The following is a 14,062-nucleotide window of genomic DNA, read 5'->3' as shown; positions in this document are numbered from 1 at the left end:
GGTTTCCAACTGCGCTGACACCCAAGGTAAAGGTGATGGCGGCACTACATATCTTTGCCACAGGTATGTTCCAATTTACCATAGCTGATGTGGGAGGGATGTCACAGACAATGTTCAGCCGGGTATTAAGTGATGTATTCGATGCAATGTTGCTGCACATTGATGAATTCATCACATTCCCTACTCCTGAACAGTTGACAGATGTCAAGGGGGAATTCTATGCCCTGGGACACATGCCACATGTAATTGGTGCAATTGATGGTACACATGTTACTCTGGTGCCACCACAGGCTCAGGAGCAAGCGTACCACAACAGGAAACACTACCACTCGATAAATGCCCTGGTGGTGTGTCTGGCCAACATGCTTATCTCACATGTTTGTGCTCGTTTTCCAGGATCGTGCCACGATGCATTCATCATGAGGCGTAGCAGGATACCACAGATGATGCTGCTGCTGCACAACCATCGGGCATGTCTAGTTGGTGGGTATACTCTGTTAGCCATGTATGTCAGTATGTCATTACTTCATGAACGGCATCATATTACACACTCCAAACATGCCGTGGCTAATGACTCCCCTACGCAATCCCAGGACAGCTGCAGACCAGCGCTACAACAATGCTAATGGGAAGACCAGGCGGGTGATCGAGCGTACATTTGGACTCCTGAAGAGCAGGTTCAGGTGCCTGGACAAGACAGGCAGAGCACTCCAATACACCCCACTCAAGGTGTGTAACATCTTCATTGTGTGCTGTATGCTGCACAACATGGCAGTTGAGAAGGCTGTGCCACTCATCCTAGATCCTGATGAGCTGGAACATCCGCCCGTTGAGGATGAAGGCCTTGCCCAAGATGCAAGTGACGTGGAGGTTGAAGATGATATCCGGAGTCACCTCATCCGCAACTTCTTTTCATGATGGTGAGTCATATGTGAATTGTGTCCAAACCTCAACTATAGAGTTGCATGGGTAGCATGTTGTGTATGCAGCTGACTGTATGCAATGTCACTTTGATGTTTGATGTGCAGTGTCACACAGGTGCAGATGTAATGCTACACACATATGTGATATGTGTGTACTTTGAATGTACAAGTGTACTACAGCATCAGGCTACTTAACATGACTATGTCAGAATGACATTCAACAGGACTTGACCCCTTTTGTGCCTCTCATCCCCAGCTCGCACTGCCTGTTGTCTGCTGGTGCCATCTTGGTCAGCCTGCTATTGCTCATTGTGATTGCAACGTCAGCCGAATCAACGGAGCATGCATGGACATGTGGAGAAGTCTAATTGGGTAAGGACTCATGTGCGGCTGTTTAGCGTTGGTATGTTTTCTTTAGTGTGGTACATGTTCTTGCGCATGTTGTTTGACCATGCACACATGTAACAGCATCATATTTCCTATAACATGTAGGCCCACTCCCATGACAGGATAGTCACCCCACCTGACAGTCATCTGTAGTTGTTTTAAAGACTGATGGAAGCATCAATGTGGATTGACATTGACACAGAGACATTGCATATACCATGCTTTGACATTGTGAGGGAGGTCACAACCACAGACTCTGTGGGGGATTGCAGCCTCACTGTGTGCATTACAATGTATCTAGCTCATCACCCTACCTTGTGGACCAGTCCAGTTTGGTTCATACCAACCATGTTGTGTAGGTGTGGCCCAGTGTATTTTCCACATGTTAAGACAACTGTCCTGTGATTCTGTTCGCATGGATGCATTACCCCTTGTAGCAGTATGTCATGTCGCTGTTGTGTCGTTATCTCAGTGCAGGTCGTGAATACCGCTACACCAGCATTCACAGTGAGTATAAGTTCTGTTTACATTGACCTGATGCCATGAATGTTGGGCTGATGACATCACTATGGTATGCTGATGCATATGTTAAATATTATGTGGCACCAGTGGGGTGCGTTCACTCACATGATCCTCTTGTCCCGTGCAGCATTTCTGTGCAACGGTCGGGTTTTTTAAGTGGCCTGGTTCCTCATTGATTGCTGTTGCCTATTATTCCACCTGCTTGTCATGTTTAGCATGGTGAGGCACAGTTGCTAGAGCTGAATACTGGCTACAGAGTGCCTGTATTGCAATTAGGTAATTATCTACCTCATCATATGTGATGCTGACAGCTGTTGTGGGTGATGTACAGTTTGCCTTCATGGCCCTTACGGGTACACATGGACATATACAGATATTGCACTTTGCGTAAGTACCACTTCCATGTGTTTACATGTGTTTGCAGGGGAAACATCATCATACACTGTGAATTAGTCTTAGTCAACATAGATCTCATTGCATCGTGGCAGACTTGTGACCTTTACACAAGACTCAAATAGGTGACAGACTGTCCTAGGTTTCATGCGTCCGTGTTACAGCATCTGGTCTTATGTGATAGCATGATGACTGATCTCTAATTGGCTACAGTCGTTACACTTCACAGGTGTGACTGGTACAGTGAATATCATGTGGTATTTGTAGTGTCTGTGACATGAGATAGTACTCCTAATGCTTGTTTGCCTGTGTTTCAGGTCTCCCTCCCTGCAGTTCCCATCCTCTCCTTACCTCGCCTGATCACCCTTTTGTGTCTGTTATTTGTACTCAGACCAAGGGGCTATTTGGAGGTGGAACCCTTTGAGCATCACACCACTCTGATGGAGTAAGGTACGGGCAGTCCCTGGCAGTCTAGTGGCGAATGTTTCAGCTGCATTACAGGTAACATCATTCAATGAGTTATTTTGTCTAATGGTCAATGGCACTGACCATGTATGTTGGATTATGCTCCATGGACTCACAAGGTAAATCATCATGTTGTGCATGACGTGTAATTCAAAACAAAGATTGTGCCTCTTTGATGTCAATGCACATGTCCTTCTAATGTGCATGTATGATATATGGCCTATTGTATGATCATTGATGATAGGTGTTTACGTCTACTGTGACAACATGGATGTTGTAGGTTGAGGCTTAAGTACTGTATTGTGCGTGAGGTAGATGGGTGTGTAGCTGCTGTTTTGCTTTGGACACAGTACATGTAGACTACACTTGTTGATGCTGTGTGTTCTGTGCCCCACTTGTCCCTAAGGGGAGTGATCCTGTGACTGTCATCTTTGCTGATTACTGTGTCATTTAAATTGCAGTGACCCTGAGTGACGCAGACACTCCTGCATTCACATACACATGTAAGTTTGTGGCTTGACAATGCCCATGTGGTATGTGCTTGTTTTGCAAGTTATTGCACCCCTTCAGCAGTAATGTCTTCACCCATTACTACTGCTGCATACACAGCCACTATGCCGCGCACACTACCCAGATCCAGGACAACACACGCCTACAGATTACCCCTCCTTCAAGCCATTAGTAGAGCATGCTCCAGCCATCCTACACACAGATAACACCAGACAATCATCCACCTGGTATCTCTAACCTTAATCTCACCCATAACGGCTTATCTGCCTGTCTGTGCAACACATACCGGCAAGACTATGCAGAGACACATGACAGTGTGTATACGTACAACCAGGTCATGTGCCTCGTACAGCACACACACACCTTCCTTACGCCAAAAGTTGGACAGTGTTACCTTGTCAGCACCACAGCAGCACACCTCGCCTTCCTTAGAGTAATGTGGCAGTACACTACCTTGGCACACCTATTCAACATTTCCCTCACAGCCAGTGGAGTCGCGACCGGGTACACACACCATAACCACGTCTCTTGGGTGTGGTGTGATGTGGTCGTTCTGGTGAAGATAATTGTCACACATGGCTAGGTGTTCTGTAGGCCGTGCACACATCACATCAGTTGTGTATTTGTAACTCCATAGGGGGAGTTCACGTGATCAGGTGAGCTAGTGTAGGCTGATAGAGCCCATAGCCCACAGTCTGTGCTGCCACCCTTTGCCTGAGAACCATTCATCACATCCACAGTTCAGCAGCATGCTGATGATAGTTCACATACCTGAGGAAACAGTTGTAGGTACTCCCAACGTGGCCACCTAGCTTTATAGCCCTGAACTATACACCTCCAAGTGTCTCTCCTGTGCCTGTCAGTAATTGCAGTTTTGTGAGGCAAACCCCCTCCAGCATTTACTAACCATCACAGGTCTGTGTTTACATCCATGTATCTAATTGTTAGAATATTGTTACCTATGTGTGTCCTCATCCAGACTCATATCCAAGTATGTGAATGACTACATTTTGTTACGCACTCTTGCATTTCATACATTGGCACACACATAGTCTTTATACTGTGGGTACAGGAAGACTACACAAATGTGTGTGATGAAATTTATATTGATTAGGTGATCTTGTGCAGGAAACATGAGTAGGTGCTGTACAGGAAGGGGGAATCCAAAGTTCACTGCTGGAGATGAGATGCCTTACAGTTTGAGTCAAAGGAATGGAGCCCAAAATGCTCGGCATCATTTGGCAGATTGTGACCAGCAAGTCCATGTGGGAGAGTCTGATGGGTGATGCTGTTGCACCCAAGGCCAATATGCCAGGTCAGGTGTCCTGGTGTCCTGGGAGTTGTTCATGACCCACTGCCTCTCAACGTCTTAGCCGTGGACGACCCTTCTTCCTTGGGGGACCCTCACGTGCAGGCATGGCCGATGCATGGGACGCTACATCAGTTCCTCCTCCTCCTCTTCCCTCCCTGTGGCTGGTGTTGCACTTTGCCTTGATGATTGTGGCCTGATGACACAGGGAGGGTGCTGCATGTTGCCAGCAATCTGACGTAGCGATTGGCTCATGCCCCGATGCACCGTCACGAGCTCAGCCATTGTTGGCTCCACCCGTCCATAATGTTGTTGTTGCCTGGCATTTTGCTCAGCCTGCTGTTGTTTGAGTTCGATGAGGGCTTCCACTACCAGGCTAACCTCCCTGGTGTCCTGCCGGTATGCCTCCAGGATGTTAGTCAGTTCAGTCACAAGGTCCCTGCAGCTGACAGGAAAGAATCTCGCCTCCGCCTTGCGCCACTCCCACCACCCTTACCCACACGAGCACGGCCTGTGCTTGTGGGCACATCGGATCGACGGGACCCCCGAGTGCTGGCAGGGTGGATGTTGTCTGCCACCTCCAGGGTGCCCGTCAAAGGCTGTCCCTCATTTTCAGACAGGCTCTCTGTTGGATCATGGGCAGGGCTCAGACCTGTCTGATGGGATGTGGTGGGAACGGGTCCGGTGGTTGGCACAGATGTAGCTGGTACAGTTGCTGCAGGGGTTTGGGATCCAGAGGGGCCAGGTTGGTTGGGGTCATCCACAGTGCGTTGAGTGGCATCGCTGTTGGTGGGGTGAGGGTCCTGCTGAGCCTGGGACTGGGATCCTTCTCCCCCTGGTTGGGGGTGGTTTCCACACGTTACCCTGTGTGTGAGATACAGACACAGTTAATGCACTATCATGAAACATAATGATTTTTTATCCATTACCTGCATCACAGTCCCACAAGCTTGACATTGTTTTCATTGTTCATTTGTGTATGTAGTGGTGGCAAATTGACATGTACTCATGGTTTTCTATATTCTTCAATTCTCTTAGCAATGAGTGACACAGTCATTGCTGTGTCTTGTATTGCCAGCACAACACATATACAGGGGTGTGGGGGGGTTGGCTTTCGCTTGAGGGGGGGTGTGCTTGTGGTGTTTGTGCATGCGGGTGACTTGTATGGGCCGTTGGGGGTGTGGGGGGTTCGCGTTCGCTTGAGGGGGGCTGTGCGTGTGGTGTTTGTGCGTGCGGGTGACTTGTACAGGCCATTGGGGGTGTGGGGGGGTTCGCGCTCGCTTGAGGGGGGTGTGCGTGTGGTGTTTGTGCGTGCGGGTGACTTGTACAGGCCGTTGGGGGTGTGGGGGGGTTGGCGGCCGCTTGATCGGGGTGTGTGCGTGTGGTGTTTGTGCGTGGGGGTGACTGGTACGGGCCGTTGGGGGTGTGGGGGGGTTCACCTTCGCTTGAGGGGGGCTGTGTGTGTGGTGTTTGTGCATGCGGGTGACTTGTATGGACTGTTGGGGGTGTGGGGGGTTGGCGGTCGCTTGATCGGGGGGGTGCATGTGGTGTTTGTGCGTGCGGGTGACTTGTACGGGCCGATGGGAGTGTGGGGGGGTTCGCATTCACTTGAGGGGGTGTGCTTGTGGTGTTTATGTGTGCGGGTCACTTGTACGGGCCGTTGGGGGTGTGGGGGGGTTCACGTTCGCTTGAGGGGGGTGTGCGTGTGGTGTGTGTGTGTGCGGGTCACTTGAACAGGCCGTTGGGGGTGTGGGGGGGTTGGCGGTCGCTTGATCGGGGTGTGTGCATGTGGTGTTTGTGCGTGCGGGTGACTTGTATGGGCCGTTGGGGGTGTGGGGGGTTTGCGTTTGCTTGAGGGGGGGTGTGCATGTGGTGTTTGTGCATGCGGGTGACTTGTACAGGCCGTTGGGGGTGTGCATTCGCTTGATGGGGGGTGTGCGTGTGCTGTTTGTGCGTGCAGGTGACTTGTACGGGCCGTTGGGGGTGTTGGGGGTTTCGCGTTTGCTTGAGGGGGGCTATGCTTGTGGTGTTTGTGCATGCGGGTGACTTGTACGGGCCATTGGGGATGTGGGGGGGTTGGCGGTCGCTTGATCGTGGTGTGTGCATGTGGTGTTTGTGCGTGCGGGTGACTTGTACAGGCCGTTGGGGGGGATCAAAATCGGCCCCATTGTCTTTCATTTGGAAGGTTGAAATGCATCAACAGTCAAAAGGTAACAGTTGCTTTACAAATCGGAATTACCCTAAGTCTTGCGATAAAAATGATACCTGACATGTGTGGGTAGGCATAGTGCCCAGGTCAGGAAATGGCTGAAAACGCAAAGTGAACAGACCACATTTTCACAAAAATTACCCTTTTTTTGCAAAGTGCCTAGCTGTTGTTTTTGAACCCTAGCCAGTGCCCTAGGAAGGGGTGTGTGGTGGGTGCGGTCTGCCTCAATCGTTATCACTGAGGGGGTGACAAAATGGCAAAAATATGTGTTTTAAACACATATTTTTGCCATTTTGTCAAGCCGGGTATGACAAGAAATTTTCCGCATCGGTTACCACCTGACCTTGCTACTCTACTGACCCTAGTGTTGTAATAAAACAGCGATAATGTTAAGCATTCGCTGAAGACATGCTATTGTGTTTTCAGTATAGTTTTCCCGCTCATACTTGTGTGAACGGCCAGACTCCATTTTGTTTTCTGGCCTCCATTTTGTAGGCTACGTTGTGCCATGTGCTTGCCACGAGGCAAGTCCTACCTCACTGACCGTCACCCCTGGAGTTTGCCCAGCAACAGGCTATAAATAGTTCCAGCCTATCTAGCGCATGCCCAGTATATGTAACATCTGTTTCTGCTTAGAGGGGATCGGAATGTGCATTCAGGGGGCTTCATGAACCGTTAACTCCAGCCATGTAATGATCATGTTCAAGAAATGTCCTTATATGGCCGTAAATCATACTTCTGAGCTGTAACCGCCCACTTATGAGCCCCTTCTTTGTGTATAAAAGGGGACCGCATGTTTGTGTTCTTTGTGCTACCTGTAGAATGTTGTGTGGGCTGTAGTACCACCTTTAAAGGTTTATTAAACTATGTCTTTGTATTTCCAGTTTCCGTGCCAACTTCTTATGTAGTCTGAGGACTTTGCGTACAGAAGGGCGAACCCTTTCGCATTCACCGGCCTGGCTGAGACCTGAATGTCATCAATTGGCGCCCGTCACGTGGGGCTCATCGGCGACTCGGATGCTCGAAGGACTGGTCGTGACAAAGGATTGGAACCTTGCCGGGGACGTGATCACTGCCAGCGGCGCCTTTAGTCCTGGCATCCCAAGGTATTCTTCCTACCCTTCCGATCTGACCATCTGGGTGGCGCCGGTCATCGACTGAGACCTCTTCTGTCGGTTTGCCGTGTAGTGGCCGTTTGGGCGAATTCAGAACTTGGCAGTTGGAATCTGGACGCTCTTGCCTGGTAAGAATCATTGTACGATACTTGCTCCGAGCCTTTGATAGTCTTGACTGGCAAGGCAGTTTTAGGATACGCTTGCCCCGACTAATTTGTTTTGATTGTTTGATGATGACTAGTCATATTATTGAGCCTATGAGAGTGATATATGAGTTGCAATCCATATAGGCAGGCAATGTGGGGATTTTTCTCCTGATCCATGAATTTGAGCGGCGCAACGTTTAAGTGCCATTTAATTGTAATATTGCATATTCTGCATTATTCCTAAGACATGCCTTTTTTAGCGCACTTCGTAAGTGGTGCTGCTGTTTTGGAAATGACCGGTTGGTACTTGAAGAATCACAGCCGGCTCCCCCAGAGGGGACACCGAATAGGGATATGTACGTAAAATTTGGTCTTTCCCCCATAATGTACAGCACGTTGTGAAGGAAATATACCAAGAAGGATCCTGAGTTGCGATGGCCTATGTATGGATCGTTTGATGTGAGGAAGATTGAGTGTGTGGAACAGTGTATGTGTAAACGGAGAGTGCGACAAGATATGTTTGAATGTATACAAATGTGGGTGAAAGAGGTGCGAGAGCGTGAGAAGCGTGAGCAAGCACTGATTGAGAAAGAACAGCGAAAGAGTGAGCGTGAGAAAGCACAAGAGCTGAAAAAACGAGAAGCTAAGGAATTAGAAGAAAAGCAAGAGAAAGAACGGCAGTTGCAAATATCTTGCCAGTACCCTGTTTGTCAGCCTCTCTATCCTGTCCTTAAAAAATCGGATGATGATTTTTCGTTACTAGATCGTTCACCACCGCGGTATGCTGGTCCGTCCGCCCCGAATGGAGGAGATCAAGATTCTAGGCCGCCCGATCAGAAGAGGGATACGCGGTCTATGTTATCGGCCGATCGTATGGCTGATCTTCGTAAGATTGCTTATCGGGTCACCAAAGATACTATGTCCTTAACTGATTTGTTGACAGAGCTTGAGACATGGGACGATAGGGAAAGACTATATTTTGTTGATATTCTTTCTAATGAAGTGGTGTCAGCCTTTTGAAAACATTCTGATGTTCTTGAACCAGCGAATGTGATAGCCGATGCAAAGGAACTGCGTAAAGGTATTTTTCTTTCTCCCCAGGTGCCCAATGCAATTCGACGGCTATTTGCGTTACGGGATGAAACGTTTCGGCTCCGGGATGAAGTACGGAAATGGAAGGCTGGCAACGAGCCATCGAGTCCGGCTGGCAGCGGGAAGCAGTCATCCATCTTTTATTCAGATAAGATCGATACAGTGCATGCTAAACCGCTGCGGGAGGCGGCGCCTTTGTACGTTCCCCCTAAGGGAGCGGGCACTAGTACGGATAGAGGATCACCTGATGCTCAAGGGTATTTCATTTATAATTGGGTTTATACTCCTTGGAATAGAGCAGATGTAATGGCATTGAAAGCAGCATTACCTGATCCCCGAAAGAATCCCGAACCCTTTTATGAGGAAGTTGAGGGGGCTTTGAATTCCTGTACTATGACTATGACCGATATTGATTTGATTATATTGCCACCAGATATGTGGAGGTCGATACGAAAGGTTGACGATCTTACGGTATTTTAAGCTCGGTGGGTGGACCTTGAGGATGAGGACAGGGAGAGAAACCCAGCACAGAAGCCGCGCCAATCGATTTTAGATCTCCCCGCTGCCATAGTAGCTAAATTGAAAACGCTTATTCCCCCAAAAAAGATTGATTGGACTATGTTAGCATCCTGTAAACAGAAAGTAGATGAATCCGTATCGGATTTCTTCACGAGGTTTGAAGAAACATTTCATGATTTTAGCGGTCAGTCGCTTACGGATGATACGGGCCAACATCTCTTTGTCGATAAATATGTCTCAAATCTATTACCAAGTATAGCAGCTCGATTAAAAGCGAGTGAAAGCTCTTGGACAACTTCGACACCAGCATCCCTCCTGACGATGGCTCAGTATTACGAGCGTCAGGAATTAGAAGCGAAAGGGAGTGAGGAAAAGGAATCTAAAGATTTAAAAACGAAGGTTATGTTGGCGCAAGTATATGGGCCACCTCGTAGAGGTAACGAGCGGGGTGGCAGAAACTTTTCTAACCATCCTTCGGCCCGTACTGATGTGGCCCGGGTTCAATGTGCGTATTGTAGACAGAAAGGCCATTGGGCGAGCGAGTGCCCGGTGTTACGTGCACAGCGTCAGGAGCGTGGGCAAGGGTCTGTGAGGGGTAGAGGAAATTTTTCAGGCCCTAGATATAACTCAAATGACCGAGCTAGGTTTGACTCCAATGTGCGATCCCAAGATGGGTCCAATGTTTTTGATCGACGAAACCAGTACCAAATGTCTGAATATGCACCTCCCAAACAGCATGATTCCCAGTATGCATAGGATTGCGTAGGATGGGGTAAGGAACCAGTTGAAGTGCCAGTAGATCAGAGGGGTCCTTATGTTGCAGCACACAGCACACGTTTTGGGCTCTACTGATAGGTTCCTGGTTGATACAGGAGCTACTCGAAGCGCTTTGTCCAAAAAATTGGTTCCGAGGGCTCCCCTGTCTGGCTCATCGATTACGTCAATAGGGTTCGATGGAACTCCTTCTGTTAGCCAACTGTCACAACCCCTTGCACTTTATGTAGATCAGTTTGCTGCACCATGCCCTTTCCTACTCTCCCAAAACACCCCTGATAATATCATCGGCCTGGATATGCTCAAATATTTTCGGGCCACGATACGGTGCTCCCCTGAGGGCGTACGTGTTATTTTGAATGACAATTATCCATCAATGGAGAGGGTATACATGATTACTGTGGAAGCTGCATTGGCCTCTTTGCCTGAATCTTTGTGGGCCACGTCAGATACCGACGTGGGACAGATGGTTATTCCTCCAGTGCACATTAGTGTAAAGGAGGGAGCTGTGCTGCCACGCCTGCCTCAGTATCGGATTTCACAGGAGGGGGAGGAGGCGCTCATACAAATAGTGCAGGATGTGATTAAAGCAGGGGTGGTTGAAGAAGTCCCATACAATGTGTATAGCAGTCCTATCCTACCGATTTTGAAAAAAAACACTGACACCAGGATTTATCGATTTATTATCGATTTGAGGGAGGTTAATAAGATTGTGATACCTCAATATCCTGTGGTTTCTGATACCACAACACTTCTTACTTTGGTCCCACCAACTGCAACAACGTTCTCTGTTATAGACTTGAAGAACGCTTTCTTTTCGATCCCTATTCATCCTGACAGCCGATACCTTTTCGGATTCACTTTGAATAATAGATCGTACAGATTCTGTAGAGTTCCTCAAGGCTATACTGAGAGTCCCAGTATTTATAGTCAGGCATTGAAACGACAACTAGATTCTTTTGTTTTACCTGACGGTGTGGCGCTTATACAATATGTCGATGACATTTTGTTGGCCGCCGACACCCCTGAGCAATGTGAAACATGCACTTTGTCTTTACTTACATTTTTGGCATCTCACAATCACAAAGTATCAAAGAAAAAACTGCAATATTGTAGACCAAAGGTAACCTACTTAGGTCACCTTTTGTATAAGGAGGGGCGTACACTCACGCCAGATCGTATTCAAGCTATTTTAGACACACCAGTGCCCTCATCGCAGAAAGAAGTCCGAGCCTTTTTGGGTCTCACCTCCTTTTGTAGACAATGGATATTAGGATTTTCACACTTAGTTAAACCGCTGTTAAATCTGTTGACAAAGGATACCCCAGTTCCCCTTCCATGGACAGGTGAATGTGAGAATGCTTTTCACCAATTACGTCAGGCCCTTTGTTCAGCACCAGTGTTAGGCACCCCTGATTACACAAAGCCCTTTATATTGTATGTGCATGAGAGAGATGGATGCGCGTTATCAGTGTTACTACAGATGCACGGCGATAAGCAGCGCCCTTGTGCATACTTCTCGGCAGTACTTGATCCTGTTGCCCGAGCGTTGCCTGGGTGTTTTCGCTCAGTTGCGGCGACAGCTGTGTCAATACGCCAGAGTGAAGGGATAGTCTTATCTCATAAAATGTTGGTGTTGGTCCCCCATGCTGTTGATGCCCTTTTGAATCAGACAAAGACGCAGCATTTAACTAGTGCTCGTCTGACAGGATACGAGCTGACGCTGTTGGCTCCTAATATAACTTTGAAGAGATGTGCAACATTGAATCCAGCTACATTGTTGCCTTTCCCAGCGACTCAGCCTGAGGTGCAAGAGACACATGACTATGTCTTTGTGACCGAGGAACAGACAAAGGGTCGTATTGATCTACAGGATACGCCCTTTACAGATGTGGATGGAGAGCTGTGGGTGGATGGGTCCTGTTTAAAATTACCAGATGGAACCACTTCTGCAGCATATGCAATTACCACATTACACACAGTAGTGGAGACAGCACGCATACCACAGAAATCAGCTCAGGCAGCAGAACTGATAGCGTTGATACGAGCTTGCGAGCTTAGTACAGGATTATGTGTGATTGTTTACACAGACAGCCGCTATGCTTTCGGAGTAGCGCACGATTTCGGCCTGCTCTGGAAGGAAAGGGGCTTTTTGACATCACATGGAACTCATATTATGTATGGAGAATTAGTACACCAGCTTTTGACCGCACTGACGCTCCCTAAGAAAATAGCTATAGTGAAATGCAGTGCACATAAGAAAGTGACAGATAAAGTGGGACAAGGAAACACTTTTGTAGATCAAGTGGCACGAGAAACTGCGATGCAGCCTGGCTCCACTTCAATGTATGTTGGGATGTCACAAGCTGAACAGTGGCACGATGCTAGGGAGAAGGTACTAGAAATACAAAAGACTGCTACTGAGAAAGAACGAGAGCAATGGTCCAAAGATGGAGAACTGGACGATGAGGGTTGTTGGAGGAATAAGCAGATGGATAGATGGGAGTTACCCACAACCTTCGTAAAACCTATGGTTCAAATGGCACATGGGCCAGCACATGTTGGAGCTTCGGTAATTGTGAAATTGCTTACACAAGTATGGGAGCATCCAGAGATTGCTAGTGTAGCTAAGAGAGTGGTACAGACGTACATGATTTGCCTTAAGTACAATCCGGGAAAAGGGACACAAACTCCAGCAGGAGGATTTGCAACACCCACTGCACCTTTTGAAATATTGCAAATGGATTATATTCAGCTGGAACGCTGTAATAATCTGAAGTACGTCTTGGTTGTGGTTTGTGCTAAGCATGGGCGGAAAATCCGTTTCGCTCGCGGATTTTGCGGATTTTCGGTAAATTCGCAATCCGCGAGATTCGCGAATCTCCCGCAAAATCCACAAATCCGCGAGCAGCGGATTTCATGGCTTGCTCGCACTGTTCGCGTGAGTTCGCGGCTTCCCAGTACAACTTCGCGCCCCGCGAATAAGCGCAAAATTGCAGAAATACGATCTTAGCAAAACTGAAACTACTTACCAGGTTCAAAAGTTCAGGCTCATCATTAGTAGCCATTTCCTGTAGTGCTTCCTGAGGGGCCCCTCCAGAGTTCAGTTGCCAGTTGCAACTATTATGTGACCCTGCTCTGAACCTCAGAATAGTTACACATATGCCACAAAGGTCCTGAATTACAGCTAAGGGAGACAAGCAGGAGCCAGGCTGGAGGTTCAAATCCATTAATCAGCCCCTAATTCATTATTGTCAGTTGGGGCAGGGCAGGTGTTGTAACTAATTTTGCAACAATGAAAGCACTTAGCAAGTGCAAAAGATCACTAATCAGGAAGCACTAAGGAAGCAGGTGCCAGCTAAAAAAATATTCTGTGACAGGTCACTTGAGGCAGGGAAGGTGTGCTTGCGTTGCCACAATAATGTACACTGACTGGACAACCAGAGGGTGCTGTGATGAAACAGAGGGTGGCATGGGTGGGCCAGAGGGTGGCATGAGTAGTCAGAGAGTGGCAGTGGTGACAGAGAGTGGCAGTGATGAAGAAGAGTGTCCCAAACAGGCTGGACACGTAGAAACAACAAGTTCGCGAAACTTGCGACCCGACAGGTAAGTTCGCGTTTTGCGAAATTGTACAAAACCCTCGCGAACTGGCAGAAACCCGCGCGAACACAAAAAAAAACAAATCCGCAAATTCGCGA

The sequence above is a fragment of the Lissotriton vulgaris genome, chromosome 5 (assembly GCF_964263255.1).
Source record: "Lissotriton vulgaris chromosome 5, aLisVul1.2, whole genome shotgun sequence".
NCBI classification, from domain to species: domain Eukaryota; kingdom Metazoa; phylum Chordata; class Amphibia; order Caudata; family Salamandridae; genus Lissotriton; species Lissotriton vulgaris.
This window is presented reverse-complemented; position numbering follows the sequence as displayed.